Raw genomic sequence first — 13,660 nt, 5'->3', positions numbered from 1 at the left:
ATGGCGAAGGTTCGCTTACACGTCTTTGGTATACTAGGGGAATGGGAATTCATCCACTCTTTGGATTGTCCTTTTATTCTTAGTTTTAGAAATGGTTCCATGTCTTGTCTCCTTCTTGCTGTTCGTTATAGTAGAGCTGGAGAAACGTCAAGGCTAGCATCTTGGGAATGGAACTCGCACGGAGTTTGTGGTAATAAATTCTTTCACTCACTATGGTTTGGAGAGATGACATTGAAATGTAGGGTAACGAATCACTGTTCAGAAATTGTTAGCCGACTAATTTTTCAATTACCTGATACTCGCTGAACAAGATAATCGGTTGACAGTACCTCCCCTTCAGTGATCGGGTGCATCATGAACGTCTCTACCTCCTGCTTCAAAGTTCCTGCACCACTGTAGCATTTTGTTGTCATTCACGAAAGTTTCACCGCAAACGTTACTCATTTGTTGATAAATTTCGGTACTCCTCGGCGTGAAGAAATGGTTCAAATGGCTCTGAGCACTATGGGACTTAACATCTGAGGTCATCAGTCCCCTAGAACTTAGAACTACTTAACCCTAACTAACCTAGGGACATCACACACATCCATGCCCGAGGCAGGATTCGAACCTGCGACCGTAGCGGTCGCGCGGTTCCGGACTGAAGCGCCTAGAACCGCTCGGCCACACTGGCCGGCCTCAGCGTGAAGAAATCGAATGATAGCACGCTCTTCGCATTTGGTGGGGGAATCTGTTGTTCCGGACGTATTTACCTGCTCAATGCCCGTTCAAAACTGAGAAATACAACGAGCCTCGATCGACGAGAATACTAAGGACACCGTGCAACACATCTGCCCAAAGTTTCACCGGATTTTTAAGTATAGTTTTAATTTCGGAACCGATCGGACCTTCAAAAGGGTCCTAGCGCATATTTTATTTGGCTTCAGGGCAAAAAATTATTTAAGGCGCTCAAGATAAATGTGTAATGTATAGGTGCAGGGTTAAGCCACTAACAAGGTGACCGCGCCTACTCGTAATCATCGATTTCGTCCAAATTTATAGTATATGTAGGGTTTTGGGAGAAATGATCATGACTGAAGTGGGAGCTCCAGATGACCAAGTGTTTAGAAGAAATAGCATTTTTGGCGCAGGTCGCGCCACGTATGGATCATTTAGGTTAGCGTAATTTCCAAGCAGCGGTTGGCGCACAGGAAACATTATATGAACGGTAATCTGAAGTCGTGGGACCGCGTGCTTATGGGGGAACGCTTTTTTTCAGTTTTTACAAATAACTGAAATGATGATCAGTATATTGCATTTACAAGCATTTTAATAAAATGCATGGAAAGGAAATATAAAGGCAAATTTGGGATTGCAAATAAATTCGCAGGAAGGGACTAGAAAGCGTACACGAGAAATTTGTATATAAAATTACATACCTTTATTATTTGTAGTTGATGATATACTCAAGCTGGGGTAACATTCGTCGTAAAAGTAGGAGAGCAATAATTTTCTCGCCATCTTGCAAACGTTATAAACACCACATTTTTACATTTACATGGTTGTTTTAAAATTACTGCACAAAACCATGCTTGCCTAACATTCATAAAACCTTCCGTGGGATCACGCAGAGTTGCAGCAAACCACGTTCAGTGCATCATTTCTCCAAATATGAAAAAGGAAGATAAAAAATATTAAGGGAAATTCAGGAATTCTGAAATACAAGTCGCTCAGGAATAAGAAATCGAAAAGTAAATGATTGTCGGACAGACTGACTCAGCATATAGGAAAGTCAAAACAGCTTTCGGTGAAATTAGAATCAAGGGTGGCAACATTAAGAGTGCAACTGGAATTCCACTGTTAAATGGAGAGGAGAGAGCGGATAGGTGGAAAGAGTACATGGAAGGCCTCTGTGAGGGAGAAGATTTGTTTGATGTGCGACAAGAAGAAACACGAGTCGAATTAGTAGAGACAGGGGATCCAGTATTAGAATCAAAAATCAAAAGAGCTTTGGAGGACTTAAGATCAAGTAAGGCAGAAGGGACAGATAACATTCGTTCAGAATTTCTAAAATCAGTGGGGGAAGTGGCAACAAAACGACTCACGTTGGTGTGTAGAATGTATGAGTCTGGCGACATACCATCTGACTTCCGGAAAAATATCATCCACCAATTCCGAAGACTGCAAGAGCTGACAAGTGCAAGAATTATCGCACAATCAGCTTAACAGGTCATGCGTCCAAGTTGCTGACAAGACCAATGTACAGAAGAATGGAAAGAAATTGATGATGTGTTAGACGACGATAAATTTGGCTTTAGGAAAGGTAAGGGTTCCAGATAGGCAATTCTGACGTTGCCGTTGATAATGGAAAGAAGACCAAAGAAACATTAAGACACTTTCATAGGGTTCCTCGACCTGGACAAAGCGCCTGGACAAAGCGTTTGACAGTGTAAAATTATGTAAGATGTTCGAAATTCTGAGAAAAATAGGGGTAAGATGTAGGGAGAGACGTGTAATATACAATTTGTTCAAGAGCCAAGAGGGAGTGATAAGAGTGGACGACCAAGAAAGAAGCACTCTGATTAAAGAGGCTGTAAGACGGGATGGAACCATTCGCCTCTACTGTTCAATTTGTACATCAAAGAAGCAAAGATGGAAATAAAAGAAAGGCTCAGGAGTCCAATTAAAATTTACCGTGACAGGATATCAATGACACGATTCGCTGATGAGATTGCTATCTTCCCTGAAAGTGAAGCAGAATTACGTCACCTGCTGAATGGAATAACTGTCCAATAAGTACAGAATATGGATCGAGAGTAAATCGAAGAAAGGCGATAGTAATGAGAAGTAGCAGAAATGAGAAAAGGGAAACTTAACATCAGAACTGATGGTCACCAAGTAAATGAAGTTAAAGAATTCTGCTACCTAGGCAGCAAAATAACCAATGATGGACGGAGCAAGGAGGACATCAAAAGCAGACTTATACTGGCAAAAAGGGCATTCCTGGCCAAGAGAAGTGTACTAGTATCAAATATAGGCCTTAATCTGAGGAAGACAGTTCTGAGAATGTACGTTTGGGGCACACTATTGTGTGGCAGTGAAACATGGAGTGTGGGAAAACCGGAACAGAAGAGACTCAAAGCATTAGAGATGTGGTGCTACAGTTGAAATGTTGAAAATTGGGTGGACTGATAACGTAAGGAATAAGGAGGTTCTAGGCAGAATCGGAGAGGAAATAAACATATGGAAAACACTGACAAGTAGAATGGACAGGATGATAGGACATCTGCTAAGACACGAGGGAATGACTTCCATGGCACTAGATGGAGCTGTAGAGGGCACAAACTGTAGAGGAAGACAGAGACTGGAATGCATCTAGCAAATAATATTGAGGACGTAGGTTACAAGTGCTACTCTGAGATGAAGAGGTTGGCACGGCAGAGGAATTCGTGGCGGGCCGCATCAAACCAGTCAGAAGACTGATGACTCAGAAAGAAAAAGCTGGTGACGTACAGTGGAATGTGTTTTGATAAAGTCCTCTCGGGATGTAATTTATTTTTCTCTCTCTACGAGATAAAGGCAGTTTTGAAGCTTTTTGGTCGGATTCTTTAGTTGAGGATAGAAATAGACATTACAAGGTTGCACTAGCGGGGCGCTTTTGAGGGGACTCACACTTTAATACCGCAAGGTAGCAATCATTCTTCTTCGTCTTGAAAAATCTCTTCATTAATTGTGGACTTGGTTGTACAGCCTACGAGGCAATTATCAGAAGAAATTCGTTTTTCTGGTGGTAGGATTTTATCACATCAATTGAGCATATTTCCGTCCATTTGAAGTGCGAGTAACTGAAGATCGAAAATTAAAGAAAAAAGTTTCCACATTTGCGATTCTAAAATCCTGGGATTACCTTTCTGTACTCTTCCCGATGCGCCAAACTGCTGCCCACTAACCACGCTCATATTAATGGCCCACGCCTCGCCCGACCAGCACCAAAAATACTATTGCTCCTAAACGCTTGGTTTACTGAGCTCCCACTTCTGTCGCTCTGGTTTCTGGTCAAATACCATAAATTTGGACGAAATCGCTGATGACGAGTAGGCGTGACCCCCTTTTAAAGCCGGCCGGAGTGGCCGCGCGGTTCTAGGCGCTACTGTCTGGAACCGCGAGACTGCTACGGTTGCAGGTTCGAATCCTGCCTTGGGCATGGATGTGTGTGATGTCCTTAGGTTAGTTAGGTTTAAGTAGTTCTAAGTTCTAAGGGACTGATGACCTCAGAAGTTGAATCCCATAGTGCTCAGAGCCACTTGAACCTCTTTTAAACAGCAAATGTTAAAGCTACGCAGTCTTCCCCCCAGTAGCAGTCGCTGTGAGAAGTGACGTCAAAAGGACGGTCGATCGATGCGACAGGCGCCTTATTGGTTTCGCCGGTTGTGCTGCTTAGAATGGGGAAGACGTGCGATCTATCTGAGTCTGAGTGAAGGCAGATTGTGATGGCCCGGAGGTTCGGGACGAGCATTTCGGAAACTGCACGACTTTTCTTCAACACATGGCGGAACCAAGGTGAAACCACGAGCAGAGGTCGTGCGGTTGGGCGGCCACCCCTCATTACAGATGTCGGACGTCGTAGGCTAGGCGGACTGATGAAACAAGATAGGTGGATAGGTGGCGAACTGCGGCGGAATTAACATCAGACTTTAATTCTGGGCAGAGTACAAGTGTGCCTGAACACACATTGAACCCAACACTCCTGACGATGGGGCCCCGCAGCCGGCGATCCGTGCAAGTGCCAATGTTAACACCATGACATTGGCAACTACGACTGAAATGGGTCCGTGATCATCGGCACTGGACGATGAATCCCGATATCTTCCTCATCATAACGAAGTGAGGGCGTGAATCCGTAGTCTTCCAGGCCAACAGCTCCTTGACACCTGTACTGTAGTGCGCAAACAAGCTGGCGGCTGTTCCATTACGCTCTGGGGAATATTCGCTTGGGCATCCACGGGTCCAATGGAGCTCGTGCAAGGCACTGTGAGGGCTGAGGAATGTCGTACAATGGCTGCAGACCACATACACCCCTTCATGACGATCATGTTTCCCAACTGCACTGGCGTTTTCAACAAGATAAGGCGCCATGTCACAAGGGCAGGAGTGTGATGGAGTGTTTCGAGGACCACAGTGGCGAGTTCCAGTTGATGTACTGGTCCCCCAACTCGCCAGATCTCAACCATATCGAATACATCTGGGATATGAATGAAAGTGGCGTCAGACCTCATAGTTTTACGGGAATTAGCTGTGTGTGCAGATGCGGTGCCAGCTCACTCCAGCGACCTACCAAGGCCTCACTGCTTCCGTGCAACGACGCGTCGCCGTCGTGCAGAAGGTGGACATATCGACTGTTAGACAGGTGGTCATAATGTTCTGGCGGATCAGTGTATAACTTGCAGTATGCCGTTTCAAAGAAATGGTGCATTGAAGAATTGTCACAAGTATGTCCCCTTGGAACAGTTTCTTATAATTAAATGTCAATTAATGTAACATCGATGATAAAAACCTACATTAGATACAAAGAAGAACCGTATTAAAGCATGCTCTCACCATAGTGTGGATTCTTGCAGTCAAGGAGACGGGTTCGCGTCCTGCTGTAGACTAATATTTCGTTCTCATACCAGCGTTTTAACATATTCTGAGACTTCCTTGTGAATCAAATACAGCGATGTTCTGTGATATTGGATGTTATGCATACATATTATCAATATATACACTACTGGCCACTAAAATTGTTACAACACGAAGATGACGTGCTACAGACGCGAAATTTGACCGACAGGAAGAAGATCCTGTGATATGCAAATGTTTAGCTTTTCAGAGCATTCACACAAGGTTGGCGCCGGTGGCGACACCTACAACGTGCTGACATGAGGAAAGTTTCCAACCGATTTCTCATACACAAACAGCAGTTGACCGGCGTTGCCCAGTGAAACGTTGTTGTGATGCCCCGTGTAAGGAGGAGAAACGCGTACCATCACGTTTCCGACTTTGATAAAGGTCGGATTGTAGCCTATCGCGATTGCCGTTTATCGTATTGCGACATTGCTGCTCTCGTTGGTCGAGATCCAATGACTGTTAGCAGAATATGGAATCGGTGGATCCCAACGCCCTCGTATCACTAGCAGTCGAGATGACAGGCATCTTATCCGCATGGCTGTAACGGATCGTGCAGCCACGTCTCGATCCCTGAGTCAACAGATGGGGACGTTTGCAAGACAAGAACCATCTGCACGAACAGTTCGACGACGTTTGCAGCAGCATGGACTATCAGCTCGGAGACCATGGCTGCGGTTACCCTTGACGCTGCATCACAGACAGGAGCGCCTGCGATGGTGTACTCGACGACGAACCTGGGTGCACGAATGGCAGAACGTCATTTTTTCGGATGAATCCAATTTCTGTTTACAGCACATGATGGTCGCATCCGTGTTTGGCGACATCGCGGTGAACGCACATTGGAAGCGTGTATTCGTCATCGCCATACTGGCGGGTCACCCGGCGTGATGGTATGGGGTGCCATTGGTTACATGTCTGGGTCACCTCTTGTTCGCATTGACGGCACTTTGAACAGTGAACGTTACATTTCAGATGTGTTACGGCCCGTGGCTCTACGCTTCATTCGATCCCAGGGAAACCCTAAATTTCAGCAGGATAATGCACGACCGCATGTTGCAGGTCCTGTACGGGCCTTTCTGGATACAGAAAATGTTCGACTGCTGTCCTGACCAGCACATTCTCCAGATCTCTCACCAATTGAAAACGTCTGGTCAATGGTGGCCGAGCAACTGGCTCGTCTCAATACGCCAGTCACTATTCTTGATGAACTATGGTATCGTGTTGAAGCTACGTGGGCAGCTGTATCTGTATACGCCATACAAGCTTTGTTTGACTCAATGCCGAGGCGTATCAAGATCGTCATTACGGCCAGAGTTGGTTGTTCTTGGTACTGATTTCTCAGGATGTATGCACCCAAATTGCGTGAAAAATAATCACATGTTAGTTCTAGTATAATACATTTGTCCAATGAATACCCGTTTATCGTCTGCATTTCTTCTTAGTGTAGCAATTTTAATGGTCGTGACCGGGCCAAATATCTCACGAAGTAAGCGTCAAACGAAAAAACTACAAAAAACGAAACTTGTCTAGCTTGAAGGGGGAAACCAGATGGCTCTATGGTTGGCCGTCTAGGTGACACTGCCATAGGTCAAACGGATGTCAACTGCGTTTTTTTTAAATAGGAACCCCCATTTTTATTAAATATTCGTGTAGTACGTAAAAAAATACGAATGTTTTAGTTGGACCACTTTTTTCGCTTTGCGATAGCTGGCGCTCTAATAGTCACAAACATATGGCTCACAATTTAAGACGAACAGTTGGTAGCAGGTAGGTTTTTTAAATTAAAATACAGAACATAGGTACGTTTGAACATTTTATTTTGGTTGTTCTAATGTGATACATGTACCTTTGTGAACTTATCATTTCCGAGAACCCATGCTGTTACGGCATGATTACCTGTAAATACCACATTCATGCAATAAATGCTCAAAATGCTGTCCGTCAACCTCAATGCATTTGGCAATACGTGTAACGACATTCCTCTCCACAGCGAGTAGTTCGCCTTCAGTAATGTTCGCACATGCATTGGCAATGCGCTGATGCATGTTGTCAGGCGTTGTCGGTGGATCGAGATAGCAAATATCCTTCAACTTTCCCCACAGAAAGAAATCCGGGGGTGTCAGATCCGGTGAACGTGCGGGCCATGATATGGTGCTTCGACGACCAATCCACCTGTCATGAAATATGCTATTCAATACCGCTTCAAACGCACGTGAGCTATGCGTCGGAAATCCATCATGTTGGAAGTACATGGCCATTCTGTCATGCAGTGAAACATCTTGTAGTAACATCGGTAGAACATTACGTAGGAAATCAGTATACATTGCACCGTTTAGAGTGCCATCCATAAAATGGAGGCCAATTACCCTTCCTCCCATAATGCCGCACCATGCATTAACACGCCAAGGTCGCTGATGTTCCACTTGTGGCAGCCATCGTGGATTTTCCGTTGCTCAATAGTGCATATTATGCCGGTTTACGTTACCGCTGTTGGAGAATGAAGTTTCGACGCTAAATAGAACGCGTGCCCAGTGGCAGAACTGTACACGACGTTCAAAGTTGTCGCCATGCAATTCCTCGTGCATAGTAGTATGGCACGGGTGCAATCGATGTTGATGTAGCATTCTCAACAGCGACATTTTTGAGATTCCCGATTCTCGCGCAATTTGTCTGCTACTGACGTGCGGATTAGCCGCGACTGCAGCTAAAACACCTGCTTGGGCATCATCATTTGTTGCAGGTCGTGGTTGATGTTTCACATGTGGCTGAACACTTCTTGTTTCCTTAAATAGCGTAACTATCCGGCGAACGGTCCGGACACGTGGATGATGTCGTCCAGGATACCGAGCAGCACACATAGCACTCGCCCGTTGGGCATTTTGATCACAATAGCCATACATCAGCACGATATCGACCTTTTCCGCAATTGGTAAACGGTCCATTTTAACACGGATAATGTATCACGAAGCAAATACCGTCCGCACTAGCGGAATGTTACGTGATACCACGTACTTATACGTTTGTGACTACGAGGGCTATCCACAAAGTACATTACGTTTTGGAATTAAAAATAAATGAAGTATTGGAAATTTTTTTTATTATATACAGATGAAAACCACACCTAAATACTACTTTTATACGTAGTTGCCATTTAAATTAAGGCACTTATCGTAGCGATGGACGAGCTTGGAAGTTCCTTCGTCGTAAAATTCGGCCGCCTGCGCCTTCAACCACGTGGTTACCTCTTCTTGAAGCTGTGCGTCGTCATCAAAACGCTGCATAGCCAACCACTTCTTCATTGCTGGGAATAAGTGGAAGTCTCTCGGTGCCAGGTCGGGACTGTACGGCGGATGAGGAAACAACTCCCACTTAAAAGATTCGAGAACTTCACGAGTGGCATTTGCCGTGTGGGCCCGGGCGTTGTCGTGAATCAGCAAGATCTTTGAGCCCAACTTTCCCCTGCGCTTGTTTTGTACTGCTCTTCTGAGGTTGTGCAGAGTTTGGCAATACCTTTGAGAGTTTATTGTAGTGCCTTTTTCCAGGAAATCCACAAAAATCACTCCTTTTCTGTCCCAAAAGAAGAGGTAACCACGTGGTTGAAGGGGCAGGCCGCCGAATTTTACGACGAAGGAATTTCCAAGCTTGTCCATCGCTACGATAAGTGCCTTAATTTAAATGGCAACTATGTAGAAAAGTAGTATTTAAGTGTGGCTTTCATCTGTATATAATAAAAAAAATTCCAATACTTTATTTATTTTTAATTCCAAAACGTAATGTACTTTGTGGATAGCCCTCGTATTACAGGCCAACTATCACAAAGCGAAATAAGTGGTCCAACTGAAACATTCATATTTCTTTACGTACTACACGACTATGCAATAAGAAATGGGGGTTTCTATTTTTAAAAACGCAGTTGATATCCGTTTGACCTATGGCAGCGCCATCTAGCGAGCCAACCATAGCGCCATCTGGTTTCCCCCTTCAAGCTAGACGAGTTTCGTTCTTGGTAGTTTTTTCGTTTGATGCTTATTTCGTGAGATATTTGGTCCGGTCACCATCAATGGACCACCCTGTGTACGTCCACGTCTCGTGGTCTTGCGGTAGCGTTCTCGCTTCCCGCGAACGGGGTCCCGGGTTCGATTCCCGGCGGGGTCGGGGATTTTATTTGCCTCGAGATGACTGGGTGTTGTGTGTCTTTCATCATCATTTCATCCTCATTCACTCGTAAGTCGCCATAGTGGCGTTAAAGAACTTGTGGAGCGGCGGCCACCAATGCCATACTGTGAATGACCGAAATTGGAAAATGTCGACTTTCACTGGTAAACAGATACCAAATACGTCGGTGAAAGATCGAATATTTCATTACATTCTTGTGCATTCTGACCCTCTGCGGTGTGTGTGTTTCGACAATCACAGATATGCTCTGGTGGAGGCCCAAAACAGAAGAGTCAAAAACAAGCGACTGGCTCAAGAAAGGTATTGTAAAATGGTTTCTGCTAAAATTAAATGCAACACACCTTTGGATTACAAACGATTAAAACGTTTTGATGTTTTAAAAATTAATGATGAAGAGAAGGACGCAGGAGGAGCTGGCCACTGTTCGCGAACAGCTGAACGTGTTGATGGCCGCGGTCAGCCGTCTTCAGGCTGCTGCCTCGGAGTGTAGCGGCAGTGGGGAGTCCGGTGCGTCGCATGGTACCCCCCAGGTGTTACATGCTTCACCCACTGTCCCTGCTGTCGAGACATCTTCGCGGGTACCGGGCGCGGTTGGGCCACCTTCTCCCCAACGGGAGTGGCGGCTTCAGCGGCGTTCGCGGCGCACGAGGCGGAGGGTCAATGTGGAGGCTGGCCGTGTGGCATCACCCACTCTGCCTGTGAGTGGACATGTGGCCGCTCCTTCAGCAAGGTCCGAGCAGGCACACGGGGGGAGGGGTTTATTTAGTTATTGGAGCTCCAACGTTAGGCGGGTGATGGAGCCCCTTAGGGAAATAGCGGAAAGGTCGGGGAAGAAGGCCAGTGTTCACTCTGTCTGCTTGCCGGTGGGTCTCATACGAGACGTGGAGGAGGGCCTGCCGGCGGCGATAGAGAGCCCTGGGTGCAAATTGTTGCTCATGTCGGCACCAATGACTCCTGCCGTCTGGGTTCAGAGGTCATCCTCAGTTCGTACAGGCGGTTGGCGGAATTGGTGAAGGCGGAAAGCCTCGCTCGCGGGGTGGAATCTGAGCTAACTATCTGCAATATCGTTCCCAGAACCGATCGCGGTCCTCTGGTTTGGAGCCGAGTAGAAGGCTTAAACCAGAGGCTCAGACTATTCTGCGGAGATCTGGGGTGCAAATTTCTCGACCTCCGCTATCGGGTGGAGAAATGTAGGGTCCCCCTGAATAGGTCAGGCGTGCACTACACGCCGGAAGCGGCTACAAGGGTAGCGGAGTACGTGTGGAGTGCACATGTGGGTTTTTTAGGTTAGAGAATTCCCTCCCTAGGCCCGACAAGACGCCTCCTGAGACGCGGCAAGGTAGGAGCAGGCAAAATGCAACAGGGAATAACAATATTAATGTGCTAATAGTAAACTGCAGGAGCGTCTATAGAAAGGTCCCAGAACTGCTCTCATTAATAAACGGTCACAATGCCCACATAGTACTAGGGACAGAACGTTGGCTGAAACCAGACGTAAACAGTAATGAAATCCTAAACTCAGATTGGAATGTATACCGCAGAGACAGGCTGGACAGTGAAGGGGGAGGCGTGTTTATAGCGATAAGAAGTGCAATAGTATCGAAAGAAATTGACGGAGATCCGAAATGTGAAATACTTTGGGTGAAGGTCACGGTTAAAGCAGGCTCAGACATGGTAATTGGATGTCTCTATAGGCCCCCTGGCTCAGCAGCTGTTGAGGCTGAGCATCTGAAGGATAATTTGGAAAATATTTCGAGTAGATTTCCCCACCATGTTATAGTTCTGGGTGGAGATTTTAATTTGCCGATATAGACTGGGAGACTCAAACGCTCATAAAGGGTGGCAGGGACAAAGAATCCAGTGAAATTTTTTTAAGTGCTTTATCTGAAAACTACCTTGAGCAGTTAAACTGAGAACCGACTCGTGGCGATAGCATATTAGACCTTCTGGCGACAAACAGACCCGAACTATTTGAAACAGTTAACGCAGAACAGGGAATCAGCGATCATAAAGCGGTCACTGCATCGATGATTTCAGCCGTAAATAGAAATATTAAAAAAGGTAGGAAGATTTTTCTGTTTAGCAAAGTGACAAAAAGCAGATTACAGAGTACCTGACGGCTCAACACAAAAGTTTTATCTCAAGTACAGATAGTGTTGAGGATCAGTGGACAAAGTTCAAAACCATCGTACAATATGCGTTAGATGAGTATGTGCCAAGCAAGATCGTAAGAGATAGAAAAGAGCCACCGTGGTACAACAACCGAGTTATAAAACTGCTGCGGAAGCAAAGGGAACTTCACAGCAAACATAAACATAGCCAAACCCTTGCAGACAAACAAAAATTACGCCAAGCGAAATGTAGTGTGAGGAGGGCTATGCGAGAGGCGTTCAATGAATTCGAAAGTAAAGTTCTATGTACTGACTTGGCGGAAAATTCTAAGAAATTTTGGTCTTATGTCAAAGCGGTAGGTGGATCAAAACAAAATGTCCAGACACTCTGTGACCAAAATGGTACTGAAACAGAGGGTTACAGACTAAAAACCGAAATACTAAATGTCTTTTTCCAAAGCTGTTTCACAGAGGAAGACTGCACTGTAGTTCCTTCTCTAGATTGTCGCACAGATGACAAAATGGTAGATATCGAAATAGACGACAGAGGGATAGAGAAACAATTAAAATCGCTCAAAAGAGGAAAGGCCGCTGGACCTGATGGGATACCAGTTCGATTTTACACAGACTACACGAATGAACTTGCCCTCTTCTTGCAGCGGTGTACCGTAGGTCTCTAAAAGAGCGTAGCGTTCCAAAGGATTGGAAAAGGGCACAGGTCATCCCCGTTTTCAAGAAGGGACGTCGAACAGATGTGCAGAACTATAGACCTATATCTCTAACGTCGATCAGTTGTAGAATTTTGGAACACGCATTATGTTCGAGTGTAATGACTTTTCTGGAGACTAGAAATCTACTCTGTAGGGATCAGCATGGGTTTCGAAAAAGACGGTCGTGAGAAACCCAGCTCGCGCTATTCGTCCATGAGACTCAGAGGGCCATAGACACGGGTTCACAGGTAGATGCCGTGTTTCTTGACTTCCGCAAGGCGTCCAATACAGTTCCCCACAGTCGTTTAATGAACAAAGTAAGAGCATATGGAATATCAGACCAATTGTGTGATTGGATTGAAGAGTTCCTAGATAACAGAACGCAGCATGTCATTCTCAATGGAGAGAAGTCTTCCGAAGTAAGAGTGATTTCAGGTGTGCCGCAGGGGAGTGTCATAGGACCGTTGCTATTCACAATATACATAAATGACCTTGTGGATGACATTGGAAGTTCACTGAGGCTTTTTGCAGATGATGCTGTGGTGTATCGAGAGGTTGTAACAATGGAAAATTGTACTGAAATGCAGGAGGATCTGCAGCGAATTGACGCATGGTGCAGGGAATGGCAATTGAATCTCAATGTAGACAAGTGTAATGTGCTGCGAATACATAGAAAGATAGATCCCTTATCATTTAGCTACAAACTGGAAGCAGCTAATTCCATAAATTATCTGGGAGTACGCATTAGAAGTGATTTAAAATGGAATGATCATATAAAGTTGATCGTCGGTAAAACAGATGCCAGACTGAGATTCATTGGAAGAATCCTAAGGAAATGCAATCCGAAAACAAAGGAGGTAGGTTACAGTACGCTTCTTCGCCCACTGCTTGAATACAGCTCAGCAGTGTGGGATCCGTACCAGATGGGGTTGATAGAAGAGATAGAGAAGATCCAACGGAGAGCAGCGCGTTTCGTTGAAGGATCATTTAGTAATCGCGAAAGCGTTGCGGAGATGA

This window comes from Schistocerca piceifrons, chromosome 3, assembly GCF_021461385.2.
Source record: "Schistocerca piceifrons isolate TAMUIC-IGC-003096 chromosome 3, iqSchPice1.1, whole genome shotgun sequence".
NCBI classification, from domain to species: Eukaryota; Metazoa; Arthropoda; class Insecta; order Orthoptera; family Acrididae; genus Schistocerca; species Schistocerca piceifrons.
This window is presented reverse-complemented; position numbering follows the sequence as displayed.